General features: G+C 39.7%; 1 protein-coding gene across 1 annotated transcript in view; it reads left to right on the forward strand.

Annotated features, from left to right (window-relative positions):
- The window catches only part of ZFAT (zinc finger and AT-hook domain containing), a 414,334-nt gene extending 407,725 nt beyond the window's left edge, over positions 1 to 6,609 (forward strand). Inside the window, exon 17 of the mRNA XM_057531705.1 lies at positions 6,534 to 6,609. The gene's annotated coding sequence lies outside the window, so the exon portion shown is untranslated. The remainder of the gene's footprint in view (positions 1 to 6,533) is intronic.
- Positions 6,610 to 27,608: the final 20,999 nt, after the last annotated feature.

Here is a 27,608-nt window from a genome sequence, read left to right on the forward strand (position 1 = left end):
GCTGTGTTGGGTCTTCGTTTCTGTGCGAGGGCTTTCTCTAGTTGCGGCAAGTGGGGGCCACTCTTCATCGCGGTGTGCGGGCCTCTCACTATCGCGGCCTCTCTTGTTGCGGAGCACAGGCTCCAGACGCGCAGGCTCAGTAGTTGTGGCTCACGGGCCTAGTTGCTCCGCGGCATGTGGGATCTTCCCAGACCAGGGCTTGAACCCGTGTCCCCTGCATTAGCAGGCAGACTCTCAACCACTGCGCCACCAGGGAAGCCCTCCATTGTATATTCTTGCCTCCTTTATCAAAGATAAGGTGACCATATGTGCGTGGGTTTATCTCTGGGCTTTCTATCCTGTTCCATTGATCTATATTTCTGTTTTTGTGCCAGTACCATACTGTCTTGATTACTGTAGCTTTGTAGTATAGTCTGAAGTCAGGGAGCCTGATTCCCCCAGCTCCATTTTTCTTTCTCAAGATTGCTATGGCTATTTGGGGTCTTTTGTGTTTCCATACAGATTGTGAGATTTTTTGTTCTAGTTCTGTGAAAAATACCAGTGGTAGTTTGATAGGGACTGCATTGAATCTGTAGATTGCTTTGGGCAGTATAGTCATTTTCACAATGTTGATTCTTCCAATCCAAGAACATGGTATATCTCTCCATCTATTTGTATCATCTTTAATTTCTTTCATCAGTGTCTTATAATTTTCTGCATACAGGTCTTTTGTCTCCTTAGGTAGGTTTATTCCTAGGTATTTTATTCTTTTTGTTGCAATGGTAAATGAGAGTGTTTTCTTAATTTCACTTTCAGATTTTTCATCATTAATGTATAGGAATGCAAAAGATTTCTGTGCATTAATTTTGTATCCTGCTACTTTACCAAATTCATTGATTAGCTCTAATAGTTTTCTGGTAGCATCTTTAGGATTCTCTATGTATAGTATCATGTCATCTGCAAACAGTTTCCCAAAGAAGATATACAGATTGCCAACAAACACATGAAAGAATGCTCAACATCATGAATCATTAGAGAAACGCAAATCAAAACTACAATGCGATATCATCTCACACTGGTCAGAATGGCCATCATCAAAATATCTACAAACAATAAATGCTGGAGAGGGTGTGGAGAAAAGGGAACCCTCATACACTGTTGGTGGGAATGTAAATTGCCACTATGGAGAACAGTATGGAGTTCTCTACCATACGACCCAGCAATCCCACTACTGGGCATATACCCAGAGAAAACCATAATTCAAAAAGAGTCATGTACCACAATGTTCATTGCAGCTCTATTTACAGTAGCCAGGACATGGAAACAACCTAAGTGTCCATCAACAGATGAGTGGATAAAGAAGATGTGGCACATATACACAATGGAATATTACTCAGCCATAAAAAGGAATGAAATTGAGTTATTTGTAGTGAGGTGGATGGACCTAGAGTCTGTCATACAGAGTGAAGTAAGTCAGAAAGAGAAAAAAAAAAAAAAAGGTCATGAAGAACATAGGAGCAAGACGGGAATAAAGATGCAAACCTACTAGAGAATGGACTTGAGGACAGGGGGAGGGGGAAGGGTAAGCTGGGACAAAGTGAGAGAGTGGTAGTGTATATATGGACATATATACACTACCAAATGTAAAATAGATAGCTAGTGGGAAGCAGCCACATAGCACAGGGAGATCAGCTCAGTGCTTTGTGACCAGCTAGAAGGGTGGGATAGGGAGGGTGGGAGGGAGGGAGACGCAAGAGGGAAGAGATATGGGGATATATGTATATGTATAACTGATTCACTTTGTTATAAAAGCAGAAACTAACACACCATTGTAAAGCAATTATACTCCAATAAAAACGTTAAAAAATAAAAATAAAAATAAAATAAATTCATCATCTCATTGAACCTCTACAAAGCCTCTGTGAGGTTAGTGTGGCAAGGTATTTGATTTTCACTTCACAGAGGAAGAAATTGGAACAGAGACAGGCTGAATCCATTGTCTCAAAGATGCACAATTAGTTAATGATAGAATCAAGAAAATAACAATGCACTCCTTGTCCCATCCTCAGGACCACAACTCAGTTCAGAATCTTTTCATTTCTGGTGGTTATTGCGTGAACTCTCTGTTCACAGACTTCCCATCCTACACAACAATTACCAGAGTGATACGTCCCAAACTAAAAATGCTCGTAGAAGAAAAGACCCACAGATTTGACCTCATAAAGAAATAACAAATTCTCTATGGCACAAGAAAGCTGAAAAATTTGACAAGGAAAAATATTTGTGATACAAAAAGTTAATAATCACAGGATACAAAGAGCTCCCACAGATCATTAAGAAAATGAAAAAGAGCTCAATAGGAAAATAGGCACAGGAAAAGCCATGCACTGAATAATAGAGACACATTCCAAAGAAATTAGAAAAAAAAAAGTCCAGCCTCACTTATTGATTAATAATCAAATCTAAGCAAAACTAAACATACTGATATAACCCAATTCTGGCATGAATAAGCAAAATAGGCAACACTGGTGAGAATATAAACCTTTCTGAAGGAGCAACTTGGCAATATCTATTAAATGCTCATTTCTACTGACCCAGCAATGTTTCCTAACTCATGAATTCATTCTTTCATTTAATTAAAATTTATTTTTTGAGTGTTATGCGCCAAGATAATATTAGATGTTGGAGACACAGATGTGAATAAAACAAACCTTAAATTATGATTCTTTTAATGCTGAAAAATATTTCTATAATCTCATTTGATTATCATAAAACTTGGAAGGTTAAATACGATAATGTGAAAAGGCTCATGACATTGAGAATGAAACTGAAGATTGAAATGGTTTTCAGGGATCCAAACATGAACCAAAACTGTAGGAAGGTGGACCTTCTCCAGAACACATCTTACAGGATGGTGAGATTAAAGTCGTGGACTTGCTGTGAGCCTCAGATTTTTTTACCTGTGGAATAGGAATAAGTATGCTGCTGCCTCACTCAGTAGTTGCCATGACCCTTACTAAATGCCAACTTCAAGACTCATCTCAGCACCTGTGTTCTTATGTACGTATTTATTCCACCATTTTGAACTCCTGCAACAAGGCACTGAGAACACAGATGCTGGATACAAAGACTGGCCACTCAGAAACTGTAAAGTCCACAGTAGCTCCTGGTCTACTAGGGGAAGTGGGCTGTAAAATACCACTTGAGATAATAATGCTGAAAAACAGGGGGAAAAGGGAAAGGGGATGGTCAAGGAAGAGGACTCTGCTTTAAGTGTTGAAAAGGTTTCTGCGAGCCTGATGTAGAATAAGGAGAAATTCAACAATAAGGGAAAAGGGAGGAGGCATTTGAAGGCAGAAAGAGTAGAAGTGATGGCATTGGGATGACCTTGACTAATCAGCATTTTGTCTCATTCTGTTTTTATCTCCATTTTTGTGATTGCTACTGGAATGCAAATTCTGACACTAACTATTTGGAGTTAGACCAAGTTTCAGAGGTGAAGACTGCCCTCATTTCAGACTATGGGGGTTCCCTTTACCGTTCAGTCTCAATAATTCACTAGAATGACTTAGAACTCAGGAAAGAGCTATACATATGGTTACAATTTCATGATAGGAAAAAAGAAACAAATCAAAACCAGCTGTAAGATGAGACACATGAGGTGTGAGGTCTGGCAAGGTCTCAAATGATAGCTTCTGTATCCTCTTCCCCTGGATGTCACCCTCCAGGCATATTGATACATAACAATATATCCAGAGTTGTGTTAACCTGGGAAGCCCACCCACATTTCAGCATCCAGTTTTTTTTTTTTGGAATTTCATTATGTAGGCACGACTGGTTAAATCATTGACTGTGAGGTTGAACTCAATCTCTAGCCCTTTCCCCTTTTCAGATGTTAGGCTGATATCATGTAGCTCAAAGCCCCAAACCTCACAAATTTTGTTGTAGTAAAATTAATCAATTTTTTCTTTGTGAATTACCTTTTTTGTCTCTTGTCTAAAAAATAATTCCCTATTCCAGTATCACAAAGATATTTTTCTGCACACTTTTCTACTATTTTTGAAGTCATATATTTGTCATTGATCCAGTTGGAATTTATTTTTCATTTGCTTTTCTGAGCCTCAGAATCCTCCTTTGTGGAATTAGTGGGTTGGATTAGTTAATCTATAAGACCCTTTCCAGCTTTAAATTCAGTGATAAAAATATCTAGCTTTTACACATACTTTCTATATGCTAGGAATTGTTCTGAGAACTTTACATTTATTACCTTATTGAAGTCCATTTATCACTCTTTTACAGGCACAGTGAGGTTGAACACACGAGCTAATGCTCAACAGCTACTGAGTGACAGAGATGGATTTTAAGCCAGAGATCTAGCTCCAAGATTTGCTCTTAACTGCTTCACTATATTCTTCTTCTAAACTATATCACTCTGTGCTTCAACCTTCACCATAGTTTTTATTCTCCTTCAGTTCTCAAGGGTTTAGCACATACTCAGGCATAGAAGAGTCTTAGTGCAGCTTTGTTGAATTTAATTGAAAATAATACTTTCCGTCTGTTCTTGATGCTTATGTCACTTATGGGTAATCTTCAACTATTGAATCCAGCACCAGATATGTTCAGTTCAGAAGTAAATATTGGGACTCACACCTGGAGACTATAAGTCCATGGTCACAAAACCGGCAGGTAATATGCCTTTTCTTACACCTCAGTTTGTTTTACAGAACTCTAACGTGTCTGCCTGGCATCTGGCTGGCTAACTTGCCTGTGGATGAGTTTTCTTATTATCACCTTCTCTTTAGCACCTAGACTACGTGGTCTGTGGAAAACAGAGAGGTGATGCATTTATCAAAAGCCCCAGGTAGTAGGAGAAGAGCAATAAATGTCTAAAAATATGAATTTAGAGTTCCCCTTCAACATCTTTTCATCCCTTTCATCATCATCAAATTTCCACCTCAAACTGTAAAACGGCCAGTGCCCTTAGACCCCGAGAACTGTCTCCTTCCCTTCAGTGACATCTCTCCTCCCTAGGCAAGCGCATCATGCCCTTCCCCTTCCTCTCTCCGATGAGGTCCCACCAGAGGATGGCCTGAGGGAGGGTTGGGAGGGTGTGAGAAAGATGACCAATAACAATAATGACTTCTTCCATCTACTAAGTGCTTTCTGTGTTTCCCATGCTGTGCTAAAGTTTCACCCTCTTCATCTCATTGAATCCCACGACTCCCTGGAGTGAGGATTATTGTTCCCATTTTACAGTGATAACACTGAGGCCAAGAAAGTATAACTAGCCCAGAGCTAACAAACTACAGCTACTGTGTAGGAAAGCGGGGACTCTTTCAGGTTCACATCTATTTGACTTCCAAACCCATTTCTCTTTCTTTCTCAGTGTAATGCTGCCTAATAGCCAACTCTTTGCAGTAGAACTTGTACATACCTCAAGCCGGAAAGTAAAACAAAACAAAACAAAATGCTGTATGTGTTTCAGTGTCAGTGGTAGATATATTTGGGGGTGAGATGCTATTTCTTGGTTGCCCTCTTTAATAGTACTTGAAAGTCTCTGCTAAAGGAAGAACATGGGCTTTGGAATCAGGGAGACAGAGCTGGGACAAGGCACTTCAACCTCGGAGCCTCGGCTTCCCCATCATAAAAAAGGGATAATAATATGTGGGATCAAAAATGGAGTCTTATATACAGCATCTGGTAGATAAGACAGGAGGCCAGAGGGTAGCATGATTAAGCACTGGTTACCCAGAATTAGACAGGCTTGATTCCAGTTCTGCTATTTACTAGCTGTGTGATGACCTTGGGCAACTACTTAACCTCTGTATACATTTCCTCTTCTGTAAATTGGGGGGAAATTATAGCACAGACTTTACAGGGGGGTTATGAGTACAGAGCAGTTCCAGGCCCAGAGTAACCTCTTTAGGTATGTTTGTCATTGTTACAGCAAGTGTTCACAAATGGTGGTTACCTTCCCTCCCCCAGGTAGGAAATGTCCAGAAGGCGCTGTCTGACCCACTTGTTGGTCCCCAGGATATTCTCTGGGCATACTGGAATCCCTCCTGGTCTCAGCAGTTAGTCCCACCTCTCAGAGTCAGCTCCAACCCCATCTCGTTTTGGAGCTGCTCCCCTCCAGTGGTCTAAAAGGCTGCACAATTAACCCTTCCCTGCCCGGACTGAATGTGAGCTCAACCACCTAATTCTCAGCTCCTTGCTGGTCATTAACTGTTTAATGTGTGTGAGGAATGTCTCTTAACCTTGTGCCTCATTAGAATGAGGGATTTTGTAAGGCAATAAATCAAACTCGCTTCTAATGGAACCAGATTCCAGCACCTTCTTTTTTCTAAGAACCTTACAAAGAAAGCTATTACAGGTTTGGAAAGATTGATTTTATTTAAAACCGAATATGTACGAAAGCAGGCAGAGTGGTTATGACATAAATTACTTTGATATATTGAGTGCAAAGGCAAATGCAATTTCTTTCTCCCTTTTAGCTTTCTGTGTTCAGCAGGGGGGTGGTGATTTATCTTTTCACCCATTTCTATCTGACTTAGGTTGCCTTTAACTCGAGGGAAGAAGGGACAGATGGCCTACGTTGGAGGGACCTGCAGGAGGAGGGCAGGAAAGGAAAAAGGAAAGAAAGAAGATGTCTCCTCTAATCTCTCGACCCTCAAATGATACTATTCAGCCTGCCCCCCACTTCCCGATCTAGCCTGGTCCCCTGTGGAAGAAAATAAAGAGCAAACGGAAGAAACATCTCAAATGGAAATCAATACGCAGTTTACCATGTCATTATCTTAGGCTCAATTTCTGTGTTAATATAACAAACTATAACTACATATAGTAAATATCAAACCCTCTTCACTGAGAGAGAGAGAAAGAATATAGTCTATCATAATCTAATTTTCAGTTCTTTTTCCAGGTGCTATGGATTCTCTTTCGGCTGCTTCTAGTTTCAGTAAAAGAGAAAAATAGGCAGTAAAGGTTCATTTTCTGATGTCAGAGCCCTCACTACCCCTGTTACTCTTTCAAGAAAGTTATTCATCTTTGCTCACGTCGATACTAAACATTTCTTTAAGGCTCTGCCTCTAGCACCGTGTTGGCGAAGAGGTTCTGCCCTCACCAGTAGGGCTCTGCAAATTTTGACTTTCTGGCTTAATTCCTGAAAACAAAAATGTGAAGTTCTGGATTGAATAAAACTGAAGGTATTTTATTGTTGAGGCTTCTCAGAGCTTTAAGTATGCTACCGTGTGTTGTAAATCTCTGAGAGTGATACAATGCACCACTTTGCAAACTTTTAACAAGGGACACTTTCTACGGAGCATCTCGAAGTTATCCCATTGTTAGAGATATCTGGGGAGATGCTCGTCTCTTTTACAAGAGGGTTTACCAGGCCTTTCTCAAGAGAACCCCATTTGCTCATCTGAACTCATCTCCTCTCTCTGCCCCACATCCCATTCTGAGTTAAGGCTGCACAGAGTTCATCATCATCCTGGAACACATGCTGCTTTTCCCCCACATGTTCTTACACAGCACAAACAGGTTTTTCTTCTTCAAAAGCCATTTCTCCTCCTCCTGCTCCTGGCAAATTCTGACATCTTTTAGAACCCAGTTTTGCGGTCACTCTTCAGTGAAGCTGCCCCACGTAGAGTCACGGTGACTTCCTGGGGTGTCGATAGCAGCTTCAGAGACAGACCGACACAGGCACATGTGTGACAGTCTAGATGGGCATTGATTATTACCGCAATAGTAGAGTATTACTGGGGTATTGAAACTTTGGTAAAATAGTGTTTTAAAAACAGAACAAAACCGAAAACTTTCTGTCAGTGAGAATACTTTCTGAGTATTTCTCCACTTTTCTATCCACACTCCGCTTATACTTTCTCTGCCCTTTTATTGTGTTGCTCTGTGCCCTCAGAGCTTTATCTCTGCAGACTGCATTGCCTAGATCTCTTTGCCAGTTGGCGTTGGCCAATGGGAGGTACCAGAAATGTTGGAGTACCTCACTACCCTCCTTAAGGGCGCACCTGATAGGCAATAATTGGACACTGATACACATTGGCAGTATTTCATTTTCATTTGGAGGAACAATCTTGAGGAGGGTTGATTTGAAGGCAGTTCCCAGCTCCTCCTGCCTTGAGCAATTCAGCTCTCACCCCAAACCTGCAAGCATTGCAGAGAAAATACAAGGGGAGTGTGGATAGAAAAGTGAAGAAACACCAACCTGCCTTTCTTAGAGGTTGTATTAACTTACATTCCTACAGCAATATATAAATATGTTTATTAAACTGTTTCTTCTCCAACATAGTGCATTTTCAAAGTATTGGATCTTTTCCCATCTGATAGCTGGAAAATGTAACATTATACTTTTAATAGCTTTTCCCTTTTAATATGTGTGTTAATGATATATTTTTCAATGTTTTAAGGATTATTTATAGTTTTCTTCATTGAACATCAGTAATTTCACATCCTTTGCCCATATATTCTATTAGAGGGACTGTTTTTTTCTTTTTTTTAAATTTTTATTTACTATTTATTTATTATTTATTTTTGGCTGTGTTGGGTCTTCGTTTCTGTGCGAGGGCTTCTAGTTGAGGCAAGCAGGGGCCACTCTTCATCGCGATGCACGGGCCTCTCACTATCGCGGCCTCTCTTGTTGTGGAGCACAGGCTCCAGACGCGCAGGCTCAGTAGTTGTGGCTCACGGGCCTAGTTGCTCCGCAGTATGTGGGATCTTCCCAGACCAGGGCTTGAACCCACGTCCCCTGCATTGGCAGGCAGACTCTCAACCACTGCGCCACCAGGGAAGCCCGGGACTGTTTTTTTCTTATCGATTTACAGTGCTCTTTATATATTAAGGGAACAGACCTTTTATGTCTGTGCTTAGTTTATGTGCTTTTTTCAGCTTATCTTTTTCTTTTTGCATTGTTTATGTTTTTTTCCTGTGCAGACTTGTTTTTGTGTTGTCAAATTAATCACATTTTCAGGGAGTATGGAATTTATGCCATACTTATGCCTTCTGTACATTGAGATTTTAGATGTATATTTTTTCTAGTAACTACATGATTAAAAAAATAAGTCCTTGAATCATCTGAAATTTCTTTAGGTATAAGGGTTGAGATATTCTACTCCAAATCACTACCATTTTTCCTAACACCATTTATTGAATAATCACTTTTTATCTCCTGACTTATAATTTCATTTTTATCAAATGTCAAATTCTGAAATATGTTTCAGTTTAATTCTGGACTTTATACTCCACCCCTTGTGCTGCCTGTCTGTTCATGCACCAGTACCACTCTGTTTTAATTATATACTTTATGGTGAGACAGGAAATGTCTTACCTGACCCGTAATTTATTTATGCATTTTCCTACTATTATTGCATGAACTTGTGTGCTCTACTTCAAATTAATTATGAAAGCTGATATAAGGTATTCTCCAGTTCTTAAAAAAATCGCAAAGAAAGAAGAGGAGGTAAGGGAAACATTCAGATTCTTTTCCATTCACAAACATGATTATCAGTATTTTGGAGGAATCTTTTTATTTTTTTCAGATATTTTCAGATATTTTTCATGTTCTTGATTTTATTATTTACCACCTAGTATAATTAAGAAAAGAAATGAGATTTTGGAATAATCAATACTTCTGTAACAATTGTTGATATACGCATTCACTTAAGGATCGGAGAATGATCTTTTTACAGAAATCCAGATTTTCAGATCCCTAATCCTAGAATAGAATCTAATTCTCCATCCTCTTAAAGTTGGGATTCAAATACCAGTTTTGTGCTTTAATAGTTGAGTAATCTTTGGCAAAGTTATTTTATTTCCTCTGTGTCTTTTTTTTTTTAAATAAAATGGAGATGATATATAATTAAGAAGGATTCTTATGTGTTATAAAATTAGGTTCAAGTCTCAGACACAGCCTTTAGTTGTTTTTGACCTTGAGTAAGTCCCTTAAACTCCCTTAATATGTTTCTTCATCAATAAAATCGGAGATAACACTTTGGAATAATAAACCCTCTATTATAAGTTGGCTGTAAAGAATTAATATCTGTAGCTGCTCTTTCTAATATACTGGACACAACTGGTTTATGATTGTGTTAATAGACTTGGTTACTGAGGACGGAGGGAAGAAGGGAGGAAAAGAGGGTGGGAGAAGAGAGAGGGAGGTATATGGTTTTATATCCATTAAGGAAAGCAATGTTTTTGGATGCCACATTGAAGCGTTGCTCCCTTTACCCCCAGCCATCTAACATCGCAGACCAAGTTTGCTCTGACGTTCAGGTAATACCATACTTGATTTAACTCAACCCTGTCTTCCATCTTGTTAAACTACATAGCACAACAAAACCAACTCCTAGGAAGGTTAACTGAGGCCTTTGGATTGATTGAACATGCTTGTCAATGGTGTTGTCCCTCCCACATACAGTGGGTTTTCATTAGAATTTTGTCGTCTGTCTTGGAATGGTTGAAAACATTCACATGATGGATTAATCAGTTTCCAAGTTAATGCATTCACATGTGGTAATGACTTGGTCAAACATCTCTCTGGCTGTCTGAATAGGTTTTAAGGAATTAATAAGACAGTGGAGGAACCCAACTTTCAATTAAGAAAGAAAGTTGCAAAGAGTTCTTTTCTAACCTAGAAAATGAACCAAGGCTGATAATTTCCATTTTTTGCCTCATGATATATAAATGGTTAAAAATAAAGCTAAGCCTATTAAAAAAAACCCACATCATTTACATTTTCCAAATTGTAGTGCTATTGGATGCATCATTAAGTAGAAATGGGTTGCAATAAAAACACATTAATTAGTATAAGAACTGAAAAAAAAAACCCACAAGATTTCAAGTTCATTCGGCTCTCCTCAAAAAGATAGAAAGCATTGTATTTATATATTTACATATAACTAAAGCGATCATTTCCATAAACCACAACTGCATTTCAGTCATGGGCAATCCTTCTCCTGGTTACTGCACTCATAAAGTGCCTATAAGAATGACATCATGCAGTTCCATATTTATAGTCTTTCCATATCCCATGGATCAAATTGGTCGAGTTTACAAGGCAAGAGTTGATTTTCCCCCCATTTAAACTGCTATCCTTTTCTGTGTCCTCTGGACTCTAAACGCTGCTCTGCTCCTCTGACAATTTTATAGCCCAGGGTACAATGACAAGTCTGTAACTGAAGTTTGGTTAGTGGTGGAGGGCTCGCTGAAACCCAAACCTCAGCCGGTCTGGCTGTCACATCCATTTTATAGTTTTGAGTCCACTGACCAGCTGGGCTTGAGCTGCGGGGGAGAGCAGTGTGCAATGGAAGATGACGTTTTGGGGATGTTCCCATTTGCAATTATCCAGTGGCCACCAAAGGCTGAGTAGGCCAGCTCTGCCACTGATGGATGTGAAAACTCTTTGGCTCAGCATACTATGTCTATATGGAAGCTACATGTATTAAAAATAAAGACTCACAGCTAAACCAAAATGTTCAATTTCTGGGCCCCCTTTGAAGAATAAGAAGGTTTCCCCCATTTTCTCTTTATGGCAGGAGAAGTAAATTTGATTAAGCCACAGTGAGCTTCTGGAAGGTTCTTAGAGAAGATGGGTCTTTCAAGGAGAGTCCTTCCAAGGGTGAGACTTCATCCACATCACTGTGCTAGTTGTTAATGGTAGAAAGCTGCCTATCTACCATTTCCCTGCTATTGGAATGCTCATCTTCTCCCTCCTCCATCTAGTGCCGAGGCCAAGACAAGGAGCCACAGGGGCTTCAGGCCACCAACGGGCCATCCACCAAGGTTTGTCCCAAAGCCGGTCATCACAGACCTAGAAGCGCTGCCCTTCAGAAGCCACAGTCCCCTGTGAAGCATGCTGGTTTCTGAATAAAGGGAGTGAGCATTTTAGTGTGTGAGATGTCAAGATGCAGGAGAGCATGTGAGACATTAAGCAGTTTGGTGTGGTTGGATGCACACCTGTAGGAAATGGGATGAGGAAGATGAGGACCAGATGGGACTGGGTCAAAAATGGCTGGAAGTAAAACTAAACCCAGCTAGCTGATTGGTCACTTTCTTCTTTGTGTCCTTACTCCACACTGCATGGATTTCTATCCTGGTACTTTTCAGAATTGGTTATACTTATAACATATAAGTTGCCTTTACTTCACTATAAAACCCTGAGGAGGGACAATGTTTGTTGCATTCCTTTCTATCCCAAATGACCAATACAGTGCTTGGCTCCACAGTACTATATAGTAATATAGTATTACTATACTATACTAATACTAATACAAGAAAGTACTAATACTATAGTATTACTATATTACTATATATATATTACTATAGTAATATAGTATTATATGATTGTAGCCCAATGGATTATTATGAGCATGGGTAATAGAATGAAATAGACTTGGGACTGAGTCATGACCTGTTACTACCTACCAGGACCTTGTACAACTTAATTGCCTGAGCACCAGAATATTAGTAATAAAATAATAATAGCTAATAATAATTATTATTTTTAGTTATTATTATTATAACATTTCTTTAGAGTCAACTATGTGCCAGGCATTGATAAACTTTTTACATGCATTATCTTATTTAATTCTCATATAAACTTTATATCATAGGTATGATTTTATTCCAATTATTCAACTGATAAATAGTAATGCATACATATTATTACTCACTGAAGTTATAGATATTGATAAATAAATAAAGTACTTTAATTGTTGCTTGTTTGTTTTCCATCTCAGTCTGAGCAAGAAAACTAATGTCGAAGCTAGATAAGCAGAACGTAAATTGTCCCCATGCATTAGTTATCTGCTACTGTGTAATTACTCCAAAACGCAGTGGCTTAAAACAGCAATAAACATTTATTATCTCACACAGCTTTTGTAGGTCAGACGTCCAGGAGCAGCTTGACTGGGTATTTCTGGCTCAGGCTCTCTTGTGAAATTGTAGTCAAGATTTTGGGTGGGATGCAGTCATTTGAAGGCTTCCTTGGGCTGGCGGATCCACTTTGAAGATGGCGCACTCACACGCTCGAACGAATGATTGCTGGCTGCTGACAAGAGGCTGCAGTTCCTTGCCATACGACGTCTCCATAGGGATGCTTGAGTGTCCTCATAACATGGCAGCTGGCATCTCACAGATTGGCTGATTCCAGAAAAGACAAGGCTAAAGCCACACTGACTGTTATGACCTAGCCTTAAAAGCCATACTGTGTCATTTTGAAATACTCCTTTAGTTATACCCCTATTCAAGAGCATGAAAATCAGGAAGCAAGACTCATTGGAGGCCATCTTGCAGAGTGCCTACTGCCATGTGGGTTAAGAGGATGAGAAAAACAGAAAGATCACAGGGTCAAGTCTACACAAAAGTTAGTATGGCTCAAGACGGGTTGGGATGAGTAGTTGAAAGCTAAAGATATGAACAATGCAGAAGTGAGAGAAGCCAGATTTTATGTGGCTATGTGTGTGTGTTTCAGGATGGGGAACGTGACTTCAGCGATCTATCTGTGTAGAGACAGACTTTCTTTGAAAACTTGAATGCCCTTTTTGAAAGATTGGGAGGGGGAAATGTAGAGAGCATGGATAGCATTCATTTCAGATACACAAACAGGGGAAAATGTATAAACAAGACACATCCTTCAGAATAAAGTTTGAAAGTTAGTGATCTTTTACCAGACTCTTGTCTTTTAGATAAAAGAGAATGTGCTTCAGATAATGCCAGTAACTGGCCCAAAAGATGATGTCACTGAATTGAACCTGCAATTTAAGTAGAAATAAAAGGAAAAGAATAAATCGTGACAATAAAGAAGTAATAAAGACCTGGTTTGAAAAACAAAAATTCCTTTTCGGCAATATCTTGGGGAGGAAAAAATGATGGTTATTTAGATCAGCAAATCTGGGTCAAATGCATCTCAAGGAATTAGCAGAAAAGAGTGGAGGGGGGAAAAAACTGAGATTTTTGAACAAGAAATGTATGGCTTCTGCAAAGAAGTTATATACTTTTCATTATTTTCCAGCTCAAGTGGTTGACCTGCATCCACGGTCAAGTTCAGAGGTCAATTTTGCGGTGGTTCATCAAATTATATCTAAATTCCAGAGTCATGTGGGCTCTTCCGTGGGGAACCCTTCCCACCACCCCCGCCCCGCGATCATGCTGAGGAACAAAGCCAGGTCTGCATTCCAGCATAATATATTCTTCATTAGTCTAAGCTGTGACTTGTTCATGATTACATTCCATTTGAATGTTTACAGATTCATTTTCATAATATTTCCTCTGGGTTTATTATTTCCATTTGTAAAAATTCACTCAGTCCTCTATGTCAGAGAAAGCCAATGTAATTAGCCAAGGGCTGTTGCACTGACACACGAGGCCCAGAGCTTTTCAAGAGTAGATAGATGATGCTTTACTAGAGAGAACTTGAGTTTCCCACTCCTTTGCTTGTCTCAGACTTCTAAGACATTGGATGTAAGACAGTGTTGGGAGGTGAGAGAGGGCTTTGAGAAAACAGGGGCATTGTAGGTGTGGCTTTGGTGTCTCATGAATAACTATGTTTTGGTCTTCTCGACACCCTCTGTGCCAGGGCACTGCCCTCTCCTGACTTGCACACCAGATCATCCACATGGGTACCTTGAGGATTACCATGTAAGTAGATTATAAAGCTTCCTCATGGTGGCTGTGGGCTGGGAAAATATCATATTCATTTCTCTGTCTTTGAATATGTATTGATTCCGAAGACCTACTTTTGGAAAAATGAGCAGTTGTAGGGTAATATATTCAGTCACTCATTTGTTCATTCAATTCACATTTCCTAAAGGCACATTATGTATTAGGTACCAGCTTATGTTCCAAGAGTGCAATAGTTTTATTCTCCAGTTCTTGAGAGGCAGTCCACTGTTGCCTCCATGTAGCATCTTCCAATCTTATGTATTTGATCCATCAACAAAGGAAAGACATGATTCATTTCTGTTACTAATATGCCTATATGAATGCCATTCTTACGAGTTTTCTTGAAGGTCTCTGTGGACAAATCTTTGGATTTCCTCTGAGAATGGACATGAAGTACCTATTTTATACAAGTCTAAATAGACTCAGAAAATTGCCTATAAACTTGCACCAGAACCAAGACAATCTTTAATTTTCTTTCCCAAGATCTTGAATGGACTCCAGTCTATTATTAATTGGGATTATTTCAGTCTAAAGTAATAAAACACCTGATTTAAACTGACTTGACTACAGAAGGGAATGTATTGCTTTATGTGACTCATCAACTTGACTTCAGGAATCAATTTGACTTCAAGTGTGGTTGCACAGGTACTTAAACAATGCCAGCAGGATTTGGCTTCTCTTTTTCTCTGGATCTTGGCTCTGCTTTCTCTGCACTGATCTCATTCTCCAGTAGGATCTCAGAGGCACCACCTAACTCAATGCAGTTCTTAGGCTGCATCCTACTCCGTTTAAATCCAGCATAAAAACGACCATGTGAAGTGTGACCAATTGAAGTCATGAAGTTCACTCTGATTGGATTGGTTTAGGTCATGGGCCCTCCACTGGGCCAGTTATCATGGGGTGGGGATGTTTCATATCCTCTTTCTCTAGGTCTAGGGGTGAGCTTAACTTAAACCACACAACATGGGAGTGGGGTAGTGGGCATCTCCAAATAACAATTGAGTCCATCGCCTCATGAAGTGGGAAAATACTCTAGGGAAGCAAACCATACATGTTCACTACACATACATTGATTTAATTTCTCCGGATTAAATATTTAAAATATTTTCTTAGATATGTAAAATGATGAAGGAACTAGCAGTTGTATTTTGTTATGTGCTGGTAGACACACCCGACTTCTTGTGTTTAACTACAATAATTTGGCCCATTTTGGATAAGTTGACCATATGAGAGGGGGCAGGGAATAGACTGAAACATATCACATAAAAACAGAAGAACTGAGGATGTTCAACCTCAGGGATCTTTTAGTACTTTGCAGCATGGTTGGAGGGAGATATTATTACATCACTTATTTGAAGCACCTTAAGGCAGAAGTAAAAACAGATTTGTTCTTGAGACAGAGATTTCTACTGATAAATAGCTGTCCAGTGTAGGAACCGATGCCTTGGTTAGTACTATGCTTCCTAGATTGTAACTGTTCAAGCATAGTTTTATCAGACTATCTGTCAAGAATGTTGTAGAAAAGAGTCAATAATTGAGTGAGTGATTGTACTGGGTAACCTTTTGACACCCTTAATGTAAGGGTGTTACATTACATCTGTAAGTTAAACATGAAGAACACCAGGACAGTGGATGTTACATTGGTTAGTAAGAGACAGCCTTTTAGATTATAGATAACCTGGAAAAAAGAAAATAGGCAGGTTGTTTTAAGATGTGATGTGGGAGATGGAGCAGGTTGACAAGAAAGCTTGGAGTGAGATCTTTTGTCTTGATAAGAAAAAGAGGATTAAAATGGAACCAATGGAGAATGTAAGAAAGGAAAATTGAGTCAACTCCGTATTTTTGCATTGATTATTGAATGTGCTGTTTATTGTCTTTCTTGTTCTACCGTGAATAAACATGAGAATGTGAGGCCCTAGAGGTATATTCTCAATGGTCTCTCTGCTTCTGTTTTTGAACAATTCTGACAAATAATTTTCTGCCTTAAAAATCATCCTAAGAGGGCATTCTTCCATTTTTCTTTCTCATTGCATTTCACTGTGTCACAGCTGATGTTTAACATCAATATTTCCCTGCTGTTACTTTTGTCAGTTTTCCCCTAGAATTTCCTCCTTATCACATAAGTAGACCTAAAACCTGAGCTTTTTAAAAATATAAAGCCCAGAAGTCACTGTTATTTAAAGGTAGATTGTCCTCATTTGAATTTTGACAGCAGCTCTTTTTCAGCATATCATGAACCATCTTTAAAATTGCTCAAGTTAACAATGTCCAAACTATGAGGGTGTACTACCATTTCACCAGCTGTCCTGGACCCTTCAGTAGACCTCTGGATTCTGTTTCCACATGGCACTTATAGATGCATGGCTGCTGGACAGCTCATTCCTCATCTGTAAATGGAGATAATAATACAGATCCCCTTGGGATGGGGAGGAGTTGAATGTGAAAGTTCTTTGTAAACTGTTGAGTGGAACTCAGTTTTAAAGGGCACCACTATTAATAGAAAGCCATTATCAAATGCAATGACAAAGAGCTGGCTTATTTCACCTAAAGACAGGAGGTTTCTGAGCTGGTGTGGCACTGCCTGTGCTGTGGATGGGCCCTTGCCAGCCGTGCTCATCTGTAACGGACCTCAGAACTAGAATAGAAGAAGCTGGGCACTGTGCTCTTCCAGGGTGGCTTCTGCACGGGGTCATTATGCTTTGGAGAATGTTTCGTTTTTCTATTCCCCAGGCAATTTTCTGCCCTCCACAGTCCAAGAGTTGACTTAACCAGTATTCTGAGCCTGGGATACTCTCTTCCATTCCACAAGTACTTCCCAAAGTCCTATTATGCCCATGCTTTTCAGAAAACTCTATAGATCCTCCCTGCCTCAACCCACTCATACAGAAACCTCCAGGTCTTCCTGTATCAAAGACAAGTTTCTTGGTATTTTTTATTATACTATCCATGACTTGTTTCCATTTTGTCTCCAATTTAAATTCTTGGAAATCTTTCTTGCTATATATTTAATACTTCAAGGGAAAAGACTGTTTTTGTTCACCTCTATATTTCTAGCACTTGGCATGGTTGTTACACTCAAAACATGAATAAATAAATAAATAAATAAATAAATATCTGAGGTAATGTCTTTTTCTTGGCCACCCTGAACAATCCTGCAATGAAGAGCATAGTTCTTTACATGAGGTCATGAGGTAGTTTTGCATTGAGGCAGTGTCCACCCACACATACTATAGCTTATATCAGCAGAATGTCTTGGAAACATAGTCATAACCCCATACCCTGAGCTTCACCCCGATACCATCCCATTGTAAGAATGCGGTATGGTTCACCTTGAGTTGAGGAACCTCTATCCAGTTGGCTGCACCTTGTACTTAGGTGTAATGGAGCAATCATATTTCATTATTACTTCCCCGACCCATCTGTATTGCTTACTGGACCATGAGCTCTGCAAAGGACAGGAATACCTTGTGTACATTTCTTTTCAGTGATATCGCTGATACTTCAGTGAAATTTTAAGAAGACAGACAGAGACAGTGACAAGTGGCAGAGGCAACCTTTTAAGAGATATAGAAGCAGAGAGAAAGAGACAGGAAGATGTCACTGGGGTAGGGTCTGACCACTTCTGGTCTTCTTCCCTTCTGCTTGCCTCCCTGATGTGTGTGTATATGCAGGTGTGTTCACATGTATGTGTGCAAGTGACATTTATTGAGGGCCCACCAGGCACAGTGTTAGACCTTTTAGATCAGGATTCCTAGTCTTCACAATCTTATAAGGCATGACTTATCTTTCCCCATTTGTGGAGGAAATAAAAGTAGTCCAGAAGAGAGAAGCCATTTTCCCAAGGTAACCCAGTAAACAACCTTCTTTATTTAGCCTGAGTGCAACCTGGTCTCTTTTTTCTGCCTTGGTTTCTTTATAAATGGACTACTCTCTTCACTTTTTTCTTTCCTCCATAATCTTATTTAGTCAAATCTAGAGTTATCCTGAGAATATCATTGCCTTGGCCCTGGCAGCTTCATTACATGTGCAGCTTTGTTACATGTGCCAAAGACATCATGTTAGAAAATTACACATTCTGGCAAGAAAATCCCCAGTTTCTGACTTTCAGATCAAATCCACTGAGAGCTTTGCACATTAACAGATCAAAAGAAAACCCACAGAATGTCAATAAGATGTCACCCCTATAATATGAAACCTTTTCTCACCTCTGTTGCTGCTCAAATATTTTTAAAGCAAATGAAGACTTCAAAGAATATGCCCCCCAAATTCTATATTCCCAATTGTTCCTTAAAAAAGTAGAATCTGCATTGGAAGAGGAACAAAAACCGTGCTGTCTTGGTTCACCTCAATTAAGGACTGGCCAGCCTATGATTATGGAAACAACTCCTGGTTCATAGGAACAAAATCCCCGGGAGGAAAGCACATCTAATCAATAAGGAATTCCTCTATGCAAGCTGACTTTTTTTTTTTTCTTTTGCTTTCCATTCTTTTTTTTTTTTTAATGTCTGAAACATTTATATTAACATATTTCCATACAAATAACCCAATGAAAGTTTAGTATTAGTTGTTTTGTTTGTTTGTTTATACTGCAGGTTCTTATTAGGCATCAATTTTATACTCATCAGTGTATACATGTCAATCCCAATCTGACATGTATACATGTCAATCCCAAGCTGACTTCTTTCCTTCCTTTCCTGTCTCCTTTCCTCCCATACTTCCTTCTTTCCATTTAGTTTTTCTATTCATTTTAGTTAAAGTGTGCTTAATTTAGTCCTATAGTTCTCTAAGTCCTATAGTTCTCTAAGTCCTATAGTTCTCTAAGGCTTAGTACAGGGAAAAAAAAAAAAAGGTGTTTCAAATCACTCTTATCCCTGTCAACGATTCTGCAGAGGCAATCACTTTCACACCATGTAGCTGATTCATATATCTAAATGATCCATTATCTATCTTAGTCCATTTGGGCTGCTATAACCACATACCACAGTGAGTGTATCTTAAAAGGACAAACATTGATTTCTCATAGCTCTGGAGGCCGGAAGTCCAAGATCAGGATGCCAGCATGGTCAGGTCTGGTGGGGGCTTGCATCCTGATTCATAGGTGGCCATCTTCTTGCTGTAACCTCACATGGGAAGGGGCACGGGAGCTCTCTGGAGTCTCTCTAAAAGGCCACTAACCCCATTCAGGACAGCTCCCACTTTACAACCTAATTACCTCCCAAAGTCTCCACCTCCAAATCCCATCCCACTGGGGATTAGGCTTCAACATATGAATTTGAGGAGGACACACACATTAGGTCTATAGCACCTGTGTATATTGATACCTTTACATTATTTAGTATTAGTCCATTTATTTTCCACAATAGAACATGAAGAATTTGTTCACTTTTACACCAACTCTATCCCTCCCCACACATACATACTCCCCATTTCCCAATCCCCAACAGTGAAGTGTTTATATTATTAAGGCTACACGGACATTAAGAGTGGACACCATGTATGCTGTGTAATATATACTATGCCACCTATATTATGATTATTTCATTTTCCTCAAATTTATTGTTCTGTTTGATTTGCCTATTTGCTTACTTTTTACCTATTGTTCTTAGTAATTTTGCCTGATTCTGCCACTGTTGTAAAAGTCTCTCAAAATGTTCCATCCGTTAGATAGTCTATCAATTTAATCTTTTTTGAAAGAATCCCTCCCACAGCCTTCTAACCTGTTTCCAATTCATCTAGCTGCTCTCTAGAATTACAGTACAGCTGTCAGCTTCAGCTTTCCTGTCAGCATAGTACTGGGGATTACCTTTGCCTCTTGTGCTGAATTCTCAGTTTTCTGAATCCCATTCTTCCCTTTTGTGGGTTTATGTCCTCGTTTGTGTGGAACACATTTTCTGTTAGCTTCCTGACAATAGATGCACAGGATGAAAAGTATTTGAGATATTCCATGACAATTTTTTTCACCCCCATACTTGATTGATAGTTTCATTATACTTTGAATCCTTAGATCAAATTTTCTTTTTAAAAAATTTTATTGGAGTACAGTTGATTTACAATGTTGTGTTAGTTTCAGGTGTACAGCAAAGTGATTCAGTTGTACATGTACATATATTCATTCTTTTTCAGATTCTTTACCCATATATGTTATTACAGAATATTGAGTAGAGTTCCCTGTGCTGTACAGTAGTCCTTGTTGGTTAACTATTTTATGTAGAGTAGTGTGTGTGTGTAAAACCGAAGGGGAAACATGGAGAGGGGAGGGATAAATTAGGAGCTTGGTATTAGCATACACACACTATTAGATGAAATATTCTGACATCAGAATTGGAAAGTCACTGTTCCATATCATCTAGATTTTACTATTACTGGTAAAAAGTCCAGTTCCATTCTATTCTTGATCCTGAATATAATTTTTTCCCATCTCTTTGGCAGCCAGTAAGATTTTCTGCCTAGACTCAGAGTTGTTGTATCCATTTTCAATCACTGCATCACAAATTACCATAAATCTTGTGGCTTGAAACAACACTCATTTTTTAGTTCAGAGTTCTGTAGGTCATAAGTCTGTCATGGTATGAACCAGCTCTCTGCTCATAGAGTATCACAAGGCTGAAATTGAAGTGTCAGTCTGCTTGAGTCCTTGTCTTGGAGACTCTGTGAAAACAGTCTCTTTCAAACTCATTTTTGGACTTTGGTTCCTTGTTATGATAGGATGATTTCCTTACTGCTGTCAGCTGGGGGCCACCCACATTCTTCGACCTATGGCCTCTTTTGTCCTGAAGACAGCAACAATCATCAGAGTAGCTTGTGCTTCCAATCTGTCTCCCTCTTCCGCAAGCAGCCAGAGAAAACTCTCTGCTTTGAAAGGGCTCGGATCACATCACCTTAGATCAGGTCCACTGGGATAATCTCCCTATTTTCATGTTAATTGTGCAGATAACACAGCCTAATCACAGGACTTAAATCCATCATATCCGTATTTCAGGGCAATTACACAGGGAGTGGGGGGATCTTGGGGACCACCTTAGAGTTCTGCCTGCCAGAGTGCTGAGATATTACGATGATGTACTTTGTATGCTTGTGCTTTCACCCACTGTTCAGAGCTTTAGGTAGACTGCTCTGGTCTGGGGATGGAAGACTTCAGTTCCGGGAAGTCCTCCTGACTCATTTCTTCCAAACCCCATTGATTATGTCTTCTACTCTATTTTCTCTGGTCTTTTGCAACTTCCAGGTTGGTCCTCTAATTTACTTATTATTTCTTCCTTATTTCCGTTCCCTTAGTCTTTTTGCTTTACCTTCTAGGAGAATCACTCAAATGTGGATTCCAGTTCTACTGCACTTTATATTCATGTTTGCAGTTACATCTTTAATTTCCAAGAGCTCATGATATTATCTTTTTTGTAAAAATGTATCTTTCTCTTCATCTATCAGAGGTACAGGGTCTTCTCTAAATCTATCCAGGGTTATTAATGACAGTTTTTCTTTTTAAACTTCCTTCTCCTAGTTGTTTTATTTTGTTTGCTTTCATCTCTGTCTTTTGCATTGAATGCTTCTCAAATGTCATGAAATCCTTGAGGGTCTGGTCATATTTGGGAATCAGCACATGGGTGAGTCCTGTTGACTGTGTTTCACATTATAACCTTGCATGATAAGTGCATTACGTAAGGTGTAACTCTGGCAGATACGCATAATTAAGACTTCCCTAATACTTGTTACCCAAAGTGTATGGGACAGGACATAATAGTTATTTTGCATTCACTGGAATCATTTGTATTTAGCCTTTTAAACAACTGGAGACAGTGTAAAGGACTCCCTTAAGAATTTAGGGATTTAGGAGTAGACTGGCCTGGATTAAATTCTCAACCCTGCAATTTATTAGCTGAATTATCTCAAGCAAGTAGATAAACTTCTTGGAGATTCAGCTTTGCCATCTATAGAATGTCATCTATCACATAAAGTTGGTGAGAATCAGGAGATGACATGTAAAATGCCTCACACGTGAAAGTGATTCAATGAACAGTAGCCCTTCTTATGGTGAAATATGTTGTATCATGATTCTTACTACTATCCTTATTTATGAATGTATTAACATTTTTAGCTCATATGGAAACTAGTGTATATATATACATTATAAGCATACATTTCATAATTGTCTCTATTTTCAGAAGAGTAAGCATTTCCTTGAAGCTTAGAGGAGCAAAGGATCTTCTCGAGGTTAACATGACAGTAACAATTTGAATCTTCAAGGATGAATAGAATTTGGTCATGCAAATAAGGGGCAGTGGCTTCACAAAGGAACTTTCAGGCTGCAGTCAAGCATCAGCAAAGTCAAGGTGGTGGGCAAGCATTCAAACACCATTGCTCAGGGCAGCTACGTTGTCACAGTAGCCAAGAAGAAGGCTTTTAACTGTTTCTACTACTTACAAAGACATATGCCTTGTAGAGCATATGGTTTGGACTTCACTCAGCGAGTACTCAATTCTCCCTGTAGCAAAAGGATTAGTTCCAAAGGCTGGTGAAAATATGGGCACTACATGTCTCTTTTATTGGTGGAACAACAGTTTTTGGTAGCACGTACTTCAGCTATTATTTTATTGTGTGATTAATCAAGCTAAGGCATATAAAACTCCAATTATGTGTCAAGTAGTGTACTCAGCAGTTGCGATACACTGATGAATAAGACAGACCCAGTGTCTGCCCTCAAGGAGTTCAATCTGATGGAGACAAGTAAACAGACCATCATGTTGCAGTGTAATAAATGGCCAATTACTTATCAGGAAAACGAATCCTTCTTACAATAATGATGAAACTAGTAAAAGCTTAAGAATTAATCTAAGGGGCTTCCCTGGTGGTTCAGTGGTTAAGAATCCGCCTGCCAATGCGAGCCCTGGTCTGGGAACATCCCACATGCCATGGAGCAGCTAAGCCCGTGAGCCACAACTACTGAGCCCATGTGCCACAACTACTGAAGCCCACATACCTAGAGCCCGTGCTCCGCAACAAGAGAAGCTACCGCAGTGAGAAGCCCACGCACTGCTACGAAGAGTAGCCCCCGCTCACCACAACTAGAGAAACCTGTGCGCAACAACGAAGACCCAACATATCCAAAAAAATAAATAAATAGGAGAGTTAACATAAATTATATAAAAAAAAGAATAAACCTAAGAATAAATACAAAAGTTCTACATGAAAAAATGATAAAACTTTGTTGATGGTCATAAGAGAAGACTTAGGCCAATGGAAAGATATCATTTTCCTGGATAGAAAGAGTCAATAGTGTAACTATGGCATTTCTCCCAAAATCAGTCCATAAACTCAATAAAAACCAAAATAAAATTTCCAGAGGATTCAGTGGAACATGCCAAGCTGATTGTTCCAGTTCAGGTTTCCCAAGAAACAGGTGCAAGATGGACTTGGATTTGTTAAAGATTGATGGGACAGGAAGGAATGCTTGTGAGAGATAGTAAGAGAGAGCAGGAGAGGTGGGGTGAACCTTCAGGCCATGATTCACATCTGATGCCCATGAAAGGAAAGTTGGAAGGGAGGATGGTAGGAAGAGTCTCAGTACATCCCACTGTTATAATAAAGTCTTTGCTAGGGTAAGTAGGAACATCTGAGCAAAGGCTGCCCATTGAAAGAAGGAGAAATAGATTAGCACTAGTAACCCTACCATGCTCACTCATTTTCCTAACCGGTTGGTGGTTAGAGCTGCCAGTCAACTACACTTCCTGCAGCAAGTACTCTTGAAGGAGATCTGAGTGGCAACCTTCTGGGCTGCCATAGTCCATGCCTTGTGCCATACAAATTGAATCTCCGTGCATTTTGTGGACCTCTTTTCCTGAAAGAAAACTTGGAAGTGGGAGCTTAGTGGGACAAAGTGCAGCCTCAGGTGCCATAGTTGATCTTGGGTCTACAGGTAATATTTATTCTTCCCTCCTTCATTCTCTATTCTATCCTTTTTATTGAAAAAACTATTTTAATAGGCACACATTCGCTTTTTTTTTTAATCTTCAACTTTTTTTTTATTGAAGTACAGTTGATTTACAATGTTGTGCTAGTTTCAGGTGTACAACAAAGCGATTCAATTATACATATATATATCTATTCTTTTTTCAGATTATTTTCCCTTGTAGGTTTTTACAAAATATTGAGTATAGTTCCCTGTGCTATACAGTAGGTGCTTGTTGGTTATCTATATATCGTAGTGTGCATATGTTAATCCCAAACTCCTAATTTATCCCTCCCCCCCTTCACTATCTATGCTAAATTCCCCTCATCCTCTGATATCATCTCTAAGGGTCTTGGTAGCTACTTGGTGGGGTGACCCAAACCTTCGTTTCTGAGGTGTCTTGAGCCCAAGGTAAACACTCTTTTAAAATCATCGTTGCTGGACATGTCCACTCACAGTTACAACGAGCAAGAGAATACAGGAGGCATCCAGGTGCATCATGTGTTCTCTACATTTCCTCCTTGCTCTCATTGTGTAGAAGTGGCCCTATGTCCTTTTGCTGATCAGCATTCCCTTTCTTACTTGTTGGTCTCTTGACACAAGAAATCCAAAAATCTCTAGTGCCAGCAGTAGCTTGCTATTTAAAATGACTCTTTTTCGTGGTAAGAGAGCACCGTCTTTGGTGACTAGAACTTCAAACACTGCAGACCCCAGAGTTTCAGTGACAGGAAGCAAAATACTCCCTGTCAGTCACTGGGAATAATTAAAATTGGGGCTATTCCTACTTTTATCCCTTGGTTCCTGAACCTACATACTGTTCCCACTGGGACACAGTGCCATATGGAAGCCTATCCTGTATCTTGAAGAATGACAGCCCATCTTTACAGAGCATTGTTTCCAAGTTGGCTCTTCAACTGTGCTTTCAGTAGGTCATTCCAGAAATCTATTATTGTTGGCTACTTTCTTTCTTTCTTTCTTTCTTTTTTCTGGTGCACCATACGGCTTGCAGGATCTTACTTCCCCGCAGCTCAGCGGTGAAAGCGTGGAGTCCTAACCACTGGACCGCCAGGGAATTCCTTATGGTTGGCTTCTTTCAGATAAAAAGGTATGTGATATGACCAGTGGACTCCATAGTCATGGGCCCATTCCTGCCTCTCTTTTGCAGTCAAGTAGGTCTTCTGGTCAAATGCTTTATTGCATGGATTCTATACCTGTGGGTCAGGAATTCCATAATCCCCAGGTGATTGTGGTGCCAGACCATTGTCTCTTTGGTAAGAAAATGCAAATTCATAGCCAGAATTGGTACCTATCCCCGTGAGGACAAAACTGGTCATTCCAGGATGGAAGGGGATTGATGTAGTCAACTTTCCACCGACTGGTAGTTGGTCTCTGTATTACTTATGTATTCCTGTGTAACAAACTACTCCCAAAATTTAGCAGCTTAAAACAGAAACATTTATGATCTCATAAAATTTCTGAGACTAATAATTCTCGATCAGCTTAGGTGGGTCGTTCTTCTGCAGGGTCCCTTAAACTGTCATCTGGGATTGCAGTGATCTGAAAACTTGACCAGGGCTGGAGGGTCCATTTCCCTAAGAACACTTGCAAGTATTCAGTGGGCCAGGCCTCTCTTTTGTATCTTTTTTGTATCATTGTCCAGAGCCTAGCTCAGTGTCGGGGAGGTGCCAATATGTATTGATCAAATACTACATGTTGGGCATTGTACTAGCTCTTTTGAATATGTTACTAATTGTGTCCTCATAGCTCTACATAAACTATAGAGATTGTTATTTCAGTTCTACACCTGAGGAAACTGATGCTCAGAAAGTGGAAATAAGTTGCCCAAGACACACAGTTATTAGGTGGGAAATAAGATATAGACTCTGATATTTCTGACTTCAAAACACACCCTTGGGCTTCCCTGGTGGCGCAGTGGTTGAGAGTCTGCCTGCCAATGCAGGGGACACAGGTTCGGGCCCTGGTCTGGGAGGATCTCACATGCCGTGGAGCACCTAGGCCCGTGAGCCACAACTACTGAGCCTGTGCATCTGGAGCCTGTGCTCTGCAACAAGAGAGACTGCGACAGTGAGAGGACCGTGTACCGTGATGAAGAGTGGCCCCCGCTTGCCACAACTAGAGAAAGTCCTCGCACAGAAACAAAGACCCAACACAGCCAAAAATAAATAAATAAATTAATTAATTTAAAAAAACAAAAAACAAAAACAAAAAAACACACCCTCCATGAAGAACTAAATTAAGTTGTATTTAATCCTGACCTCTGGTTGCCTCATAAATGAACTCAGGTTTATAGCCTGAATTTGTTCCCATATGTCTATGCAGTCCCCTGTGTCTGCCAGGCTTTCTCTGATCCCACTCTGTAAAAGTGTAAGAGGTCGTTCAGAATGACCTACCCAATTAGAAGAAGAACCAATGTGCTGTATGTTAAGCTCTGAGGAAGAAAAGACCTCTTCTTAGTGTCTTCACAGTATGATGCTGCGTTTAATAACCCTGAATGTGAAAAATCAAGACCGTAAAGAGATCCTAATTACAACTCTCCAGGCATCTGGGGTCCAAGAATTAGCCACTTTGCTTTGGTAAAATGAGAGAGCATTAAACGTAACAGGAAATCAGAGATTCCCTAGAACCACTAGCTCTTATTTCAGATGAACAAACAGTCCCAGAGAAGTAAGGTGATGTATACAAGGCTACACAGCTAGTTAATGATGCAACTGGGAATGGAATCCTGTTTACTGGTCTCCCAGGAGGGAACACTTATCACCCTGGATCATAGCCAACCTAAGATGAAATATTAAGCCAACCCAACTCTTAGAAGAATAGACTGAAACGCTAAAGGTTTTATCCTATTTTGAACTTCTTCTGTCCTCTCCCCACCCCTCACCCAATACTATTATACTGTCCATAAAATCTTGGTTCAATAGATTGTTGAGTCATGATTTGACTAAACTACGAGATTAGAATTTGCTTTAGGCATTTGTAGAGGGAAGGGGAA

Source organism: Balaenoptera acutorostrata, chromosome 17 (assembly GCF_949987535.1).
Source record: "Balaenoptera acutorostrata chromosome 17, mBalAcu1.1, whole genome shotgun sequence".
Lineage (NCBI taxonomy): Eukaryota > Metazoa > Chordata > Mammalia > Artiodactyla > Balaenopteridae > Balaenoptera > Balaenoptera acutorostrata.